This window comes from Chamaea fasciata, unplaced genomic scaffold (assembly GCF_029207755.1).
Source record: "Chamaea fasciata isolate MVZ Bird 193981 ecotype frontalis unplaced genomic scaffold, bChaFas1.0.hap1 SCAF_7, whole genome shotgun sequence".
Taxonomy (NCBI): Eukaryota; Metazoa; Chordata; class Aves; order Passeriformes; family Sylviidae; genus Chamaea; species Chamaea fasciata.
Window position 1 is genome coordinate 18,406,742 of NW_027094092.1, and position 15,232 is coordinate 18,421,973.

The 15,232-nt window shown below is 46.1% G+C and overlaps 1 long non-coding RNA gene across 1 annotated transcript; it reads left to right on the top strand.

Annotated features, from left to right (window-relative positions):
* The first annotated feature begins 2,791 nt into the window (after positions 1-2,791).
* On the top strand, positions 2,792-13,837 carry LOC136292298 (uncharacterized). Its single transcript, XR_010721878.1, has 3 exons — positions 2,792-2,892; positions 11,307-11,583; positions 11,817-13,837. It is a non-coding gene; the product is annotated as an uncharacterized lncRNA (long non-coding RNA).
* Positions 13,838-15,232: the final 1,395 nt, after the last annotated feature.

The window sequence follows — 15,232 nt, forward strand, 5'->3', positions numbered from 1 at the left end:
CCTGGTAGTATTTAAAAGACATGTACTTGTGGCACGCAGGGACGTGGTTTAGAGGTGGATTTGGCAGCATTAGCTTTGAACTTGATGATCTCAAGGGTCTTTTCCAACCTACATGATTTTATGATTCTGTGTTTACTGAGATTTAAAATTAACTAGGAGACATCTCTCACAAGGTTGTTAAAACCTATGACAACTTTCTGGGAACAGAGAAGTTCCATTTGTAGCATTTCCTCTTTCTAAAATTTACTTTCTTTTTTTTGGGAGCTTTATTCTTTACTGCCAGGGTCCTACTGGTTTGAGTACTCTACTTTCCCCATTGTCCTAAGTCTGACACCTCCCTCCCAACCTCAGCATCATGGTATTCTGTTGTATTGTGATGTCCCCTTATCCACTTCTGGTGTCACATTCTGTCACATGAATGGGCTGTTGTGCCACTGCCAAAAATAAATGCTGTGCTGGCTTTTCCTAAATATGTACAGACTCAGCTGGGTCTCCAGGACTTTTTATAGTCCTCCAGCGCAGTCCTATCTTTGGTAGCATCAGCATTTCCATAGCAACTAACTGTGATGTCAAAGAAACTTGGGTTTTTTTGGTGAAAACAGGCAGGAAGCAATGAACTCTTCATAAGCAAAGATCCAATTTTAATTCAAGTGTCTCTCATAGTGTCTGCCACCACTGCTGTTTATGGTTCTAATCCTAATTATCTCACTGTTACCTTGCTGTCCCCCATCTGTCACACCCACCTGCTGCATGTTCTTTGGTTAGGCCCTGCAGGCCCTTACAGGAATGTGTGTGTATTGTTGAGGAGAAAGGTGTGCTCCATTAAAAGCAAGGAGAAGCACTAACAGGAATGGGAGAGATACAGCAGTAGCATTTATATACAAGTTTTTTTTTTTTTTCCTAAACCAAAACTAACATAATTGGTCAACACCAGCCTTCTCCAACCTTTTCCCGTGGTGGACATATTTCCAGTGAAATGGGTAAGTTGTAGTGATATGAACTGACCCTTCTGACTATACTTTCCACGACCTCTTACAGTCAGGTTCTCCAGGGGGAAGAATCATGGACTGGTGCATTACACTGACAGCTTATAAGGGAAAAGAGGGAACAAGCTTCTGAATCCCAAAGGCTGCTTGCTAACCCTATCTTAAATGAACCTTCAAGACCACAGATTCTGCCTCAGCCTTGTCTGCTTGCAGTACTGCCACTTTGCATGTCCTCTACCCAGAGCACAGCAGGGAGTAGTCGGGGATTTAACTTTTAATAGGATCTCTCTGTCTTTATCTGCAGTACTGCATATTCCTTGGACCAAAGGTTCACGTGATGGAGACTGCCCTGTGGTATTAAGGATTAAGCTTGAAAGAATTTTGATTTGTAGGGCAGACTTCCCCCCCTGCTGAGGGTGGGAGAAACAACACATTATGACTTAATGCTGCAAAGAGTAGAATTTATCTTCTCAGAGATTTCCTAGATGTCATCTGTTTTGTGGGACTGATTGTGTTTTTACAGTTTAAGTGAAGATATAAGAGTGATTTTTCTATCCACAGGAGTGACTGAGGTTTACCCAATTCTACTTTGGGCATGGAAGAGTCAATGTACTCCTCCCTGCCCAACCTGAATAAACAAATAAATGAGTTTACCTCCTCTTTAATTACAGGTAAGTCACTGGCTCATTGGCTGCGGAAAATGCATTGTGGCTTCTCCTGCTTTTAATTCTCGAACATTATTAAAAAAGAGCTGAGAGAGAAAAATTAACTACTGACTCCCTGGCCCTGCAGAGGAGACAAGTTCTCACACAAAACCTCCTTCTCCTTTTACTGCATGGGAAGACCTAGGCAGGGCTCTTACTCATCTATCAATTGCCTTGCAGACTTACTTCTCCATCTCAGGGGCACTGGCTGGTGCCCTGCATCCTCTGGGATCATGTTTTGACCATAGGAGCGCTGGACCTGGTGGTCCTTGGCCCAGGTGAGGCACAGTGCAGCTCTGCACAGAAAAGGGACATTTCATCACTCAGTGTGCCTAGGGCAGAAGTGCCTCCTGCCATCACAGACCATCTGCAGCTCCCATCTTATCCCTGTCTGCTGTGCAGCTGAGCTGTTTGCTGTGCTGAGCTGGCTGCTGGCTCCAGCAGCAGCCAGGGCATCTGCACAGTCCCATCTCGCACCTCAAACCTCATTCCCCTTGGTGCAGCCATTAATCCCAAAACCAAATGGTGGCCACAAACCTGGCAGGTATTCAATTAACCATTTAAAAATAAATGCATATAAACTCAGTATCATGATAGTTCCTCCCATAATAATCACTGTTCACAAAATGCTACAGTTACAGTTGCTCATTACAGACTTACTGCAATTTATTTCAGTTTTGTCACCATTTCTCAAACATTCTATCTGTGGTAAAGCTTTTCAACCAGTATGATGACAATAATAATTATTTTAGGGAAAATCAAGCAAGTCAAAACAACAAATACATATTGATACATGTTTTATGACAAAAAATCCTAGCAGAATGTAGATAATATATTGTGGCTTTAAAAGTTGTGCTGATGGGGTCTTGTCTTGAGACCTTGCTGCCCATCCACTTCCATGCCAACAGAGCTGAATAAGCATTTACTGTTTCTCAGAATAACACCCAAATGCATTCATCAGAGTACATGTCTTTTGCTTTTCTTTTTTTTCTTCTTGTCTGTAATGCTTCCTAGAATCTGAACTGCAAAGGTCAATCAGCTCAGATAACCAATGTCTCCTCAGGGAAGAGAGCCAGGTAGCTCCTCAACGGGATTTAGAAAAAGAAACACCTGTTGGCACTCAAACAGCCTTTATTAAACTCCAGCCAGCTCTTACCCACTGTGCTGATCTTCTTCAGATGTGAAACTGCCACCAACACGAGGTAAATCAAGAAACCTTTATTTCTTCCTTTCTCTAAGTCTGGCATTTCAATGCTAGTAAGAATATTATTAGGAAGTTGGGGTTTCTTTCTGTCATCACAGTGTGATTTTATGCACTCACCAGCACACTCAGGTTCATGAGCTTTGTGCAGAACCTGGTCTTTAGCAGCCCCTCCATATTTTGTTCTTTCAGTTAAAAACTTTGGATTAAATATTAACAGTCTTAAGCAATGAGGAAGAGTTAAAAGCTATTGAAATAACTCAGACCTGAGCAAAATCATCTGCTCCTGCTTTTTGGATTGCATTGTGATTTTTGCAACTGCTCTGCAAATAATTTTCTGCATAGAGTTTTCTTAGCAACAATATTAACAATTGGCCCAGGTCTAGACCCTAACATTAACTCATGTTTTGGTTCATGTGCAATGCCAAAAAAAGGGGGGAAATAATCTTCTCATTGGCAAACCAAGAAAAAAGAATGTTGCAGTTTAAAATGCCTAAACTTTATAATTCTTCCTCTACAAGAATCAGCTGAACCTGAGCAATGCTAGTGAACAATCTCCTGTTTTTATCATGGTATGAGTATAATATGGGACTGTAGCATGACCTGTGTCTGGCCAATGAGTAGCTGGTTGCTTTGTGACAGGCCACAAATAATCCTGACCCCATATATTTGTAGAGATACTGGAATTGAATCAATTTACTCAGGAAAATTTTATTCACTTGTTTGGTTAGCAAAACTATTGCAGTCAGAATTTGGTGGCTGTACTAAGTAAAGGCTCCAAGTTTCAGTCCTCAGTGTTTGGAAACCTGGAGAAAAAAAGGGGGAAAACATAAATTTGAAAAATTATCCTTCCTTTGAGACCTTCTCCATGTCAAAAGGAAGGCCGTGATTACTTCTACAGGCAGAAAAAAGGCAAGTTGCAAAGGTAATACAGGTAAAAGAAGAGAGCTTGTGGTGCCCTGGAGGCTATTGCAAAGGAGGTCTCTATGCCTGCGACACTTGTTATATAAAGCTGACTGAGAGAAGGAGGGAGTTAGAACAAATGTCTCCAACAGACTCAAGTATGTCCCATTTGGTGGTACTGGTATCACCCCTTTTCTCAGCCTGTGCCTGAATGCCTGTACAACACAGGACCCAGACACCCCTTTTCAGTCCTTTCCCTCGGAAATGCTCAGTGCTGCACAGACAGTTGCTCCGGAGAAGCAATGTAACAAGCACATCTCCCTCTGCATACCCTACACCTGGAGGGACATGAAGCCAGGCTCTGTGCAGGAGGTGTCTGACACCTGGTTTCTGTGTGGTGTTGATCCTGTGTCCACATTTCCTTTCTGTGGGCTCACTAACACAAGGTGTCTGGGTATACAGCTGCAGTCGTGCTTCTGTGTCTTGCCTGAGCTGTGGGAAACAAAGACAGTGAGCTGGCAGTGGCCTTGCTCTTTGCCATTCAGTTTGTTCTTCCTGAGGGGGCAGAGACCCTCTCAGACCCTGCTGAGGTGATGCACAGGAAAACAAACAGGGCACAGGGAGGAGCTGAGCTTCCACATGTAAGGTGAAGGTGGAAGGTGTGCCGCTCCTTGTTCCTAATCCGTGAGGGTCCTGTTTTGATAGCACTGCCTGTTTTGGGGGAGGTGAGGCCCTCTAAGAATCCTCTTCTGAGAAGTTGCTCTGCCTGTCTGTGAGGGGACAGCTTCTGCCTTGCAGTGAGGAGCAAGGTACCTCAGTCATAGAGAGCTGACATGTGACACCAGCGTGTTTATATGCTGCTCATGAAGCAAGGAAGGTTTATGTGCTTTTAGAGCTGCTTTGTTACATTTAGATTTTTAGTTAGGCTTCCATAAAATAAGAGGCAGCAGGAGAGGACATACTGTCCTCTGTCTACAACCCTTTTCCAGATGCCAGGGTGCCCCAAGGGGTTTAGACACACAGGAGAACAGGTTCTTCCAGCAAGCCAGGAGAAAAGCATCTTCCTAGTGATTCCAAATGGTTAGCATTCAGAAACTGGTCCTGATCTCCCTGCAAGCTCTTTGTCTATGTGCTGTGGGGAGGGCTTTCCCTGCTCCTTTCCCAGCTTTATAATCCCTTTGGCCCGTTAATAAAAAGAACCCACAAGAGAAGCAGCTGTTACAGTGAAACACAGCAAAAAAACATCCCCAAAAGACAATATTTATCCAAGGCAATAAGGAGGAGCTTCCTTATTTTGCAGAGCTATCAGTTTTGCACCTCTCCATCTTTTACATTTATTCCCAGGCTGCACAAGCCAGGGTGACTTGTCGTTGTTTGCTTAGAGGGATTGTTTTGCCTTCCAGCAAAAATTCCAGTTATTGCTAATTCTCTCTTTCTGCTAAAGAGATAACTCTGCCTGAGGGAAGCCTGATATTGAAGGCTGTGAGACTCTCCCATCTCTCTGAGGAGCTTCTTCCACACACATGTATGGATGCACCATCCTCCTCCTTACTTGGCTCCCTTTGCTCTGAGCACAACCCAGAGTCTGTTTTCCATCCCAAAGAACAATGAGATGTCCTTATAAACTCTTTCCAGACCAGTCCTAGCCCAGGTTGTCCTGCTAAGGTGACCCTGCTCTTGCCTGGTCTCTCTGTGTGAGTAGCACTGTGGTTGACAGATTTTGGGGTGAGTTTTTCCACCACCTCTGAAATAATCCAGTGATCATGCACTGGAGAATGACAGAAGAATGGCAGTGATGGCAAGACTGTTCGTGCTGGCTTGGATGCACGTGCAAACTGACAGTCCAGCCATAGGATCAGGGCAGGAAGACATGATGGTGGCTGTGGATTTGAGCACTTTGAGGGGTGTGAAAGGCATGAAAGGAAATGGTTACTGATTAGAAACCAGCTAGAAGCTCTGAGTGAGGCCTTGACCTTTGTATTACCCATCTTTATAATGGAAGTGCCTGCAGAATTCAACCTTTTTTTGTGGGAGCGGAGCCAAGTAAGGAATCCCACCGTTCCTTCTGGAGCAGTTCAGAGGAACTGAAGAGCAACATATCCTTGGCCAATGGCTACTCCATGAAAGCTGGGACAAGCCTGAATTTCATCTCTTGTTTATGCCAGGGCTCCCTTAGGATAAAGAAAGTTGCCACAATTTCTCACCCTCTAAAGGCATTTCTGTGTATGGGGGAACAAGGGAGGGATCTGCCAGTCTGCATCCACAAGGCTGGGCAAAGAAAGGCACAAACCCTTTTCTTGTGGTCCACTGATTGGGAAGAAAAAATCCAGGGAAATCTCTTCCAGCTGCTTTTGCTCACTCATGGCTTCTAAGCAGGACATTTTGTTCCTCGGGGCACAAGGGAGGTTGGCTATATTCTCCTTCCTTGTGCTTGATGTGAGCCCAACCCCACATCAAGCACAAGGAAGGTATTTCCCAATACTGTCTCCCTCTTCACAGCTGAATTCAAGGGCAGATCCCAGGCTTTTCTTCAGCCACTGAGGATGTGGCAAGGCTGCCTGCTGAGTAAGACACAAGGTCTCAGGCTGATTGTCCCTGCTGCAAGCCCTATGGATCTGCTGACATCCCTGCATTTCAGATTTTGCACTGAACAGCTCCAATCCACAGATTGTGAATGACTCAAATGCTCTTCATCAGCAGTTGTTGAATCTTTCCCTTTTACTTTCCAGGAAGGAGGAAGAGACTGATTTATTCACTTTGCTGGGGTGGCAAAGGACAGAAACAAACTGTAAAAAGGAACAGCATATTCCAACATTATTCAAATCCTGAGGTTTACTGCATGCAATCTGCCCTTCCAGGATTTCAGCCCTCTCATGAGTGGAATCTTAATTTGCATCTGATTATGAATAAAGTGTGCACCACTTAACTTTCTAAGGGAACTCTCACAAACTGACATGTGAGATGTTCCTCATAGCTTAATGATAAACTGGTTGCAGAAAGCTACTGTAGCTCGGTGTGTGTGGTTGTATCATTGCTTTTCAGAGAGCTCAGACTGCTCGTCTTTGTCACATGTTCCATGCTGCAAACTTCTCAGGGAGATTTTCTTTTTGTTGGAGATTGAAAAACAAGGGGAAAGGAGAGAGTGAGAAGTCAATTTTTTTAAAGGAATGTCATGCAAACCCCCCTCACTGTGGTGCTGAAGTCCTGAGAAAAGTTTTATTACTAATATTTCCTTTTACTACAATGACAATTAGAGGTATCAACGATTTTACTGGGCATGGTGCAAACATTATAAATTGCCTCTCCCAGCCTCTCAAATTACCAATAATCTAACATTCTGATGTCAGCAAATCTGAAACCATCAAGTGGCTGGGAATTTATCACCCTAGAGAGAAAGAGATCACTGATCACCTCCCCCACATGTTCATGCCTTTCACTTAGTCCCCTATGCAGTGTTTTCTTTTTCCTTTAAGAAAACAGAGCAAACCAAAGGTCTATGCCATGGCCTAGGATTCTGTAGGTCCTGAGTCTCCAGAGACTGTTGGTAGGGAGCCGAGCCTGGTCTGTGGAAGATTTGCATCAAGAGGCATTTTGCAGCCAGGCAGCCTTCATTTCAGGGTGGCTTCATTTGTCCAGAGCTGTGTATCCTGCCAGCCCAGCCTTTTAAAAGCCTTTATTAAACAAATTCCAAAGGGATGCTGCCAGGACACTGCAATCAGCACTGCTAAGATTTTTTAAAAATCATTTCGCTGCCATTGTTTGAAGGGTATTTTCTATTTCTGCTATTCTTTTTGCTGAGAGATGGTGACAGCCATGGAGAGATGCATTTGTAAACATGCATAATTCTCTTCTGGCTAAGGCCAAGACAATAGCCTTTCCTTATCTCAGACAGCAGTTGAATTAATGGTGATGTCAGTCAATGGACTCTTGATTTTGTTGATTCCTCTCCAGTTCAGTCACCAGCCTCCAAGGAGGATATGAGGTTCAAACTGGTCACGTGGCCAATAGTTTTTACAAAATTTTTGTGTGTCGTGCTGATATGGCTGACTTTTGCAAACAGCCAATTTCCCAGTCCTTCAGTAAAAAACCCACAAGTCTCAGCTCTTTCTCTGCCTTAGATTATCCGTATTTTAGCCTCTGGGGAGCTGGCAGACCCAAATTCTGGAACAAATGCTAATTAGACAGCTGTATTTCAGCCCCACAGGACTGGTAACAAAAGGCAACAGCTGTGTGAAAATTTTTCCCCCTTCAGTGCTGAAGTTGGTGAGCTGAGCAAAACTTACTGCATCCCCCATTCCCTCCCCTGTGCAGGTGGTTTGCACAATGCAGAGCACCATGTGGTCCTTGGGTTCTGACCATGTTGGAGCACAACAAGCAAGGGCGACTGAAGCTGCCCTTCTAACAAGCAAGAAAAGGTGCATTATCCTCAGACAACTCTATCTCCCTCCTGAGAGGTCAGCTCCCCATGGAAATAGGGGATGTGCTCTTTTGGGTCATGGGGAAGGCTTAAATCAGTTGAAAAAGGAGGCCTGAAATCTTGTCCTTTGGGGGGGGGGGGGGGGAATGAGGAATGAAGTATTTTTGCCTCAGATTGCTCTTTTTTCATTATAAATAAAGCCAAGTACCACCTGGTTTTTCCTCTGAAGTGATGCAGAAATGGGTGAGTTAATACCATTGTAACACGACAGATGCCAAGAGAATTCATTTGAAGGGTACTGATGAGAAAAAAAGACACGACCATATTTTCTTTTGTCAACACTTAATCAATTCATATTTTCAACAAAGAGCTGGGAGAATAGACTCTGAAAAGAGGTCACAAACCATCCAGAACCATGGGGGATCTCCCACCACTCTTGCTGTGCCTGTGGCTCCATGTGCCTTGGTTACTTCGTCATTTTATTTGGGTGCTGGAGCTGGAACATTTCACAGAAGTCTGAGGCTGTCAGCCTCAAGGATGTGCTAGTGAAGCTAGAGCAATCAGTTCCAACACCCCTTGGCATTTTCAGCAGCTTACTTGACTGCAGCAGAGACTTTTAGCAAGATTAGAGGCTCTGAGGTCAGTCTAAAACATGCAGGGACCTGCTAACAAAACAGCATCTGTAGATGCAGCTGACACCTCAACTCAAAACAAAACAGTCGTTTTTAGCTTCTGGTAAATATACCACCCCTAGAGGAGAAAGGCAATTTCATCCTCCTGCCTGGCTGAATGACCTAACTGAAGCAATCCAGCTCTTGTGAAGTGCCCCTTACCAATACAGAAGCAGTGTGGGCCCCCAGTGCCCAGTCCTTCTCCCATAGTGTCTCATTTCTGACTGACAGACAAATTGTGCTGTAGTTTCAGCTGCAGGGCTCTGCTCTTCCTCAAGGGCCTGCTGCCCTCATAAACTACCATGGCTTTGCTCTTGTGTCCTTTTGGTGCTGCTTACAGCATGAGTTTGATGCTCAGTGGTTGCTTTACAGCCTTCTGCCTGCTCCTGCAATGTATATCAGGACAGGACTGACGGGCCAAGGATGAATGTAAATGGGGCTCCTGGGTCCATGGGCAGAGACTGTGTGTGGGGGTTGGCTGGATCAATTAAGATCTATAGATGTCACTCTACACCTACCTGAAAGGAGGTTGTAGGGAGCTGGGGGTCAGTCTCTTCTCCCTGGTAACCAGTGACAGGATGAGAGGAAATGGCCTCAAGTTGTGCAGGGGAGGTTTAAATTAGGTACTAGGAAAAATTTCTTCACTGAAATGGTGGTCAGGTGTTGAAAGAGACTGCCCAGAGAAGACTCGGAATCATTATCCCTGGAAGTGTTCAAAAGGTGTGTGGATGTGGCAGATGGGGATATGGTTTTGTGGAGAACATGGCAGGTGCTGGGTGAATGGTTGGACTTTACAGTCTTCGATGCCTTCTCCAACCTTGATAATTCTGTGTCTTCCAGGCCCTGACATGGCTGCAAATGAGTACTTGTACAAGTTGTGAGTGAGTCTTGGGTACAGTGAGAGCCTCCAAGTCACTTGTGCCTGGCAGTGGGCAATTGCAGGCACATGAAGAAGAGCCCAAGAATAGATCAAGCCCAGAGTGTGAGGGTTTTCACAGCCTCCACCAATGTATGGTTTCTGTATTTCATGGTGCCTTTTTCTGCCCTGAATCTGTCCATCCTTTCCAGTCCAGAATCCAACACATCCTACTGTGGGCAGTTCTGCAGTGTCACTGCACATCATGGGAAAAGCTCCCATTCCCCCTGGACATTGTAAATCTGTTGTCTCTTGTCTTTGTTTGAGTTCTCTCAGCTTTTTTATCAGAGGATGCAGAAGTTAGCTATCTTTGCTAATTTCTTCCATACCATCTGAACTAGTGATTTCATGATTTCAGTGGGCACAGAATGGCTGAAGGCTGCAAACTCTGTGTGCTCTAACAAGGTCAGCAAACATCCAGTGGATTGGTAGCAGACTCTGTGTCTTCTCTCTGCCTTTGAATGAGTTGATTTTAGTAACTCGATGGCATAGAGGGAAAGGGATGGAGGTACCCAGGCAGATGCTTCTCTCTAGTATTGCAACTACTAGTCTCTTTCAGACAAAGGAGAGCTAACAGCACTGTGAAACCATGGCCTCTCGTGCCTTATCCCAGCCTGGCTGCTTGCCAGGCCAGCTAGGCAGATGAAATCCCACTGCATCTCATTGCTTGCTATGACTTGATGCTGAAAAATGCACTTTTTCAGTCCGTGTTTTTGTGTGCCACCCATCTTCTGAGCCATGAAAATTCAGTTTGAGACAGGGAGTGACATTCAGCTATGCTCTTCTCTCCTCCACAAAAAATGAGTATTTCTTTATATGTTTGCTTTTTAAAAAAAGTCAGGGCCTCAGGAAAACAATCTCTCCTGTCCCTAAAATACTGGGACATACAAACACTGACACCTTGGCCTCAGTGTTAAAGGCCACTGGAATAAGCTGCACCTCTCTGTTCTCTCTTCAATTGCTTATTCTTTCAATTCTACCCTTCAACTCTGAATGTGTCCCTGGATATTATTCCTTCAGACAGCCAGTCCCCAGTAGCTTAGAGGATACTCCTGCTTGCACAAGAGCAGCTGGATCTCCTCTGCATGCCTGCAAGGCTAAAACCCGCTGATTATTTCATGGGAAAAGATGGGAGGGAGAGACCCGGATAGCCAGAGCAGAATAGCTTAACCCCTACGTTGCTGGATCTCCTACCCCACTGTTGTGCTGGTGATCTGGAAGTGTGTGTGCACGTTGGGACACACCCAGGTGCTGCCTGGATGCCCTCACTTTTGAAAGAATGGTTGGTAGAAAGAGGTGAGGTGGTATCAAGCAGCAGGGAAAGAAATGCCGCTCGAAAATAACACAGCACCTGCAGGTTTTGAGGAGAGACAGCAGAGAGGAGCTGGGAGATGCTGTTGCATTTCTTGACAAGGGGAAAAAACACCAGGGCTGGGTATCCTTTCTGAAACTGTCATGTTGTAGTCACACTGGGCTTTTTCTCACCTGGCATAATTTTCCACTTTCAGAGGAAACAACATCGTTGCTTTTAAAGGGTCAGGCTGGTATTGAGAGTGAGCCAAAGAAGCCGTTCTTTGAGGAGGGCCCCTGGGTGCCCTGCAGATGGTGAGGACAACCAGTAGCCTGCAGTGGGTAAGGAAAAGTGGGCAGGTGGTGACACAGTTCCTTGGAAGAAAAGCTCCTCTGTTTTCTCCCTCAAAGCCTCCTGCAGTATCTGGAACCTTCAGTCCTCTCCAGAGCTCTGCCTGATCCAGAGGCCTTTGCCAGGCCTTCTGCCTTGCTTTGGTGAGCAGGAAAATCCCTCGGGGAGAATTTGCTCTTTTACTCCTTTAGCTTGGCTGTCTGCTGGGCTTTGCTCCATCCTCAGCCCCAGTCACTATGCAGCTCCAAGCTGGACCCCATTCCTTCCTTCCCCACAGCACCCCCCTCCCCTCCCCGCCCTTGCAGCGCTACCCTCCAGCTGTGCCTTTGCCGGAGTGCCAGCTCAGGCTCTCAAAAATGGCCTTGACGCTTTGCAGGGACACTCGGGGATTATTTGCAGTGCCTTCCCTGTCCAGATCACTCCAGTTCTTGCTTCCAAATACTCCCGTCTGCTCCTCTTCACCAGCTCTTGAGTGCAGCTAGCGTGCGGCGAGAGGTGAGCTCTTCGGTGTAGCCCAAGCAGGGAAAAGCAGTCCTACACCCGATTTGCAAACGAGGACTCTCCACTCCCCCTGCGCTTCTCTGCCTCCCCAGTACCAGCCCTACTGCTCCTCCCATACGCGGAGGGCAGGCTGCCTTGCTGGGCGCAGACACGTCCCTGCAGGACAGGGGAGGACGAACTGCAGATCCCTCGGCAGTGTTTCCTCCTCCTCTGCCAGCAGCATCAGCCTGACGGAACTCTGAGCCGAGTTGTCACAATGTGAGTAGGAAGTGGCAGCACAAAGGGACTCGCAGCCCGTATGGATCTGCCCACCATCCTGCCTCCTCGCTCCCTTCATGCCCAGGCTGTGCCTTGCTTCCTGCAGCCATTGGCAGGAGGAAGGTGCGGAGAGAGGGATGCAGAGGGGACAGTGCCCCACAGTGTGTCCTGAGGGACCCCCACACCCAAGAGCCTCAGAGCCGCAGCTGCTCCGTGCTGCATCGACCACGAGCATGTTCTGTGCGTGGCCCTGGGTTGAAGCCTGCTCGGTATTGGGGTGTGCGTGAGGAGAAATGTGTCCTTGGGATAACACCCCACAAAGGAGTTACAACTTGCCCCGCCTAGAAGAGAAGTTTCAGCATGTCTCGCTCAGATCTCTCTGCCGTCCACTTCATCCCGAGCTCGCTGCACTTGGTGGAAGCAGTTCAGTCAGCTTTGGATTGCATCTGTGTCAGCAGAGAACAGCAAAGCCTGCCAGCTGAGGTGGGCGATGCCAGCAAACCAGTGGCGCCCTCTCCTGCCTTATCCTTCCTTTTCGGTTTACAGCCAAGTCCTCGCTGTCTTTACAGGGTTTTGTGGGATAAAACACCCGCTGTCTCCCCCCCCCCCCGGGAAAGCAAAACTTAGCGCATCCCCCTGGAGACCTCGTCTTTCACAGCAGTTTGCAAGCCACCACTCTTACATACGGTTTGGCATCTTTTCCCCCTTTACCTCTCATTTCCATCTAACGGTCTTGAAAATCGTATAGACTCATTTTTTTCCTTCGTCGCGTGCTTCTGATGAGAGATTTCCTGGCTCCTAGCTTGGACTGAGGTCTGAGCAGATCCTGCACTCACCTATCCTGCCCCAGCAGTCCTGATGGTGGCAGCTGGGCTCTTTCTACCTGCAGCGCACCCCGGGGTTTGTTTGCAGCTGCCCGGTATGTGGAGCTGTACAAATCCACGCTGGTGTGCAGTGGAAAGGGAGAGGTCTGTTTCCTTTGGTACAGGGCTTGCAATTCCAGCAGTGGGGTCCTGCAGCAATGAATCAGTCTCAGAGTGACACAAATGGACCCCTGCCCTGCAAACTCGGGTGTAAGAAGTGAATTTGCAAGGGTATTTTTAATCTATATAAACACTATTTGAGATAGTATTAATTATTTCACAGCAAGTGATCAGATTTAAAGGGGGGAGAAGACATTTTGTCATTGACTGTAGTAGTTATAAAACGAGAATATGATGCCGTTTGGGAGGCTGAGGTTGTTTTATTTCCACCCAGATCTCGTGTGTGAATACAGAACACTCTGCAGTGAAAAAAACATGGATGTTACTCTGCATATGATTCTCCTGTGAGGTACCTCTCTGTTTAGGTGGACTTCTCCAGCAGTCAGTTGTCTTCATAGCCTGAGCAGCTAATGCTGCAACCCAAGATACCCAGGAAGTTGCCTATTATTGTGGCTATTGCCATTAGTGAAAACTTCCAGCTTAAGAGGGACTGGCAATAGCTATAACATGGTACTAAAGGCAGTGGTTCCAGTAGCAAATGATGAAACCTAAGAAAACTCTGCAGGCTCGAGATCATGGGAAATACAGGAATCTCTGACCTTGTATCATCTGCACATCTTTTTTTTTTTTTTTTTTTTTTTTTTTTTTTTTTTTTTTTTTTTTTTTTTTCTGCTAGCTGATGCTAAATCTACATTTGCTTTGAACAGCAGAGAGGAAAGAAGTTGGCTGGCAAAGGGTGAAGTCAGGATGTCCACTGATCTGTGTCCTTGCTCTGAAGTTTGTCAGTGCTGTTGGAGACCTTCAAGCCATTCTGTTTTCCTTTGGCAGCCTCTGCAGTCCAGCCCTGAGGGAGGACCTTGCTAGCTGATTTGGAATGGGGTTTTATTGCATTGATGCTGACTCAGATGGTTTACAAGGGTAAATTCTGACCCTCATCTACCTGCTACTGTTTCCTTAGATGTCGGGGGAGTCAGAGCATGGGAGCAGACCATGTCATCCCCAAATCAAAAGAAATATTTGAAAAGTTCACTTGGAAACAGAAATGTTCATTGGCTAGAGGTCAAATCTGGGACACTCTTACACTTGAAAAACTCCGTATGGAATGGTATTGGCAGGAGCCAGCACCCTCTAGGGCATACAGACATCCTGCATTACGCATCTGAAATGCATGGCTATGCATAAAGACTGCCAGAGTCAGGAAGAAACAGCTGCAAAAGAAGCACCAGATTTTGATGTAATGTGTACTGCCTTCCCTTGGATCAGAAACAAAACCTGTGGGGAAGGGGGAGAGCTGTCTATTCAGGCAACCTAGCTTTCTATGGTAAAATGGTCACTCCTCCTGCCAGCCTTCAGCAAGGGATTAGATCCCCTCAGCAAAATGACACCCCACAACCTACACCCCAGGAATTCCCACCCAGGACACAAGCTGCAAAGACAGAGTAAAATTTGTAAATCCCTGTTGGATTTGGGGCTTTCAGCCCTGCTGTCACTGTGAGCCCAGGAGTTGCCAGGAAGTGCCAATATTTTCTAATGTAAGTTGTGGATGAGCAAGAGGGGGTTAATTACACATCAATTCACTCTGCTCTGCTGGACTATTGAAAGTTGTTGGATACAGATAGAGCAATAAAAGGCTGAGCTCAGCTGTCACTCGGTGGTAAAGCAGGGCTGGTGGCCTTTGGCAGTGGTAGTGGAACAAATAGGTTGGGAGGAGGTGTTCCACCTGCCCAGTGGGAATCTGGCTGGAGATTCAAGAAGTGACTCTAAGGTTCAGAGTAAAGCTGGGGGATGGAGAGAGTGACCATAAGCCTAATATGCGCTAGTTCAACGTTAAACATTTGAAATACTATAAGTTTGGATTTTTTCCTAAAAACACAGCACTCTGCTGGTTACTGTAGGCTACAAGGTACACTTGCTCTTAGGCTTTTTTCTCTGATCCTAAGAATTACAGATCTGTCTTATTGCTAGTGGGTGAAAGCTCAGGTATCTAAATCACTATTATGAAACTGGAAATACACCATCTGAAACCCCTATTTCAAGACTGCAAAATAGC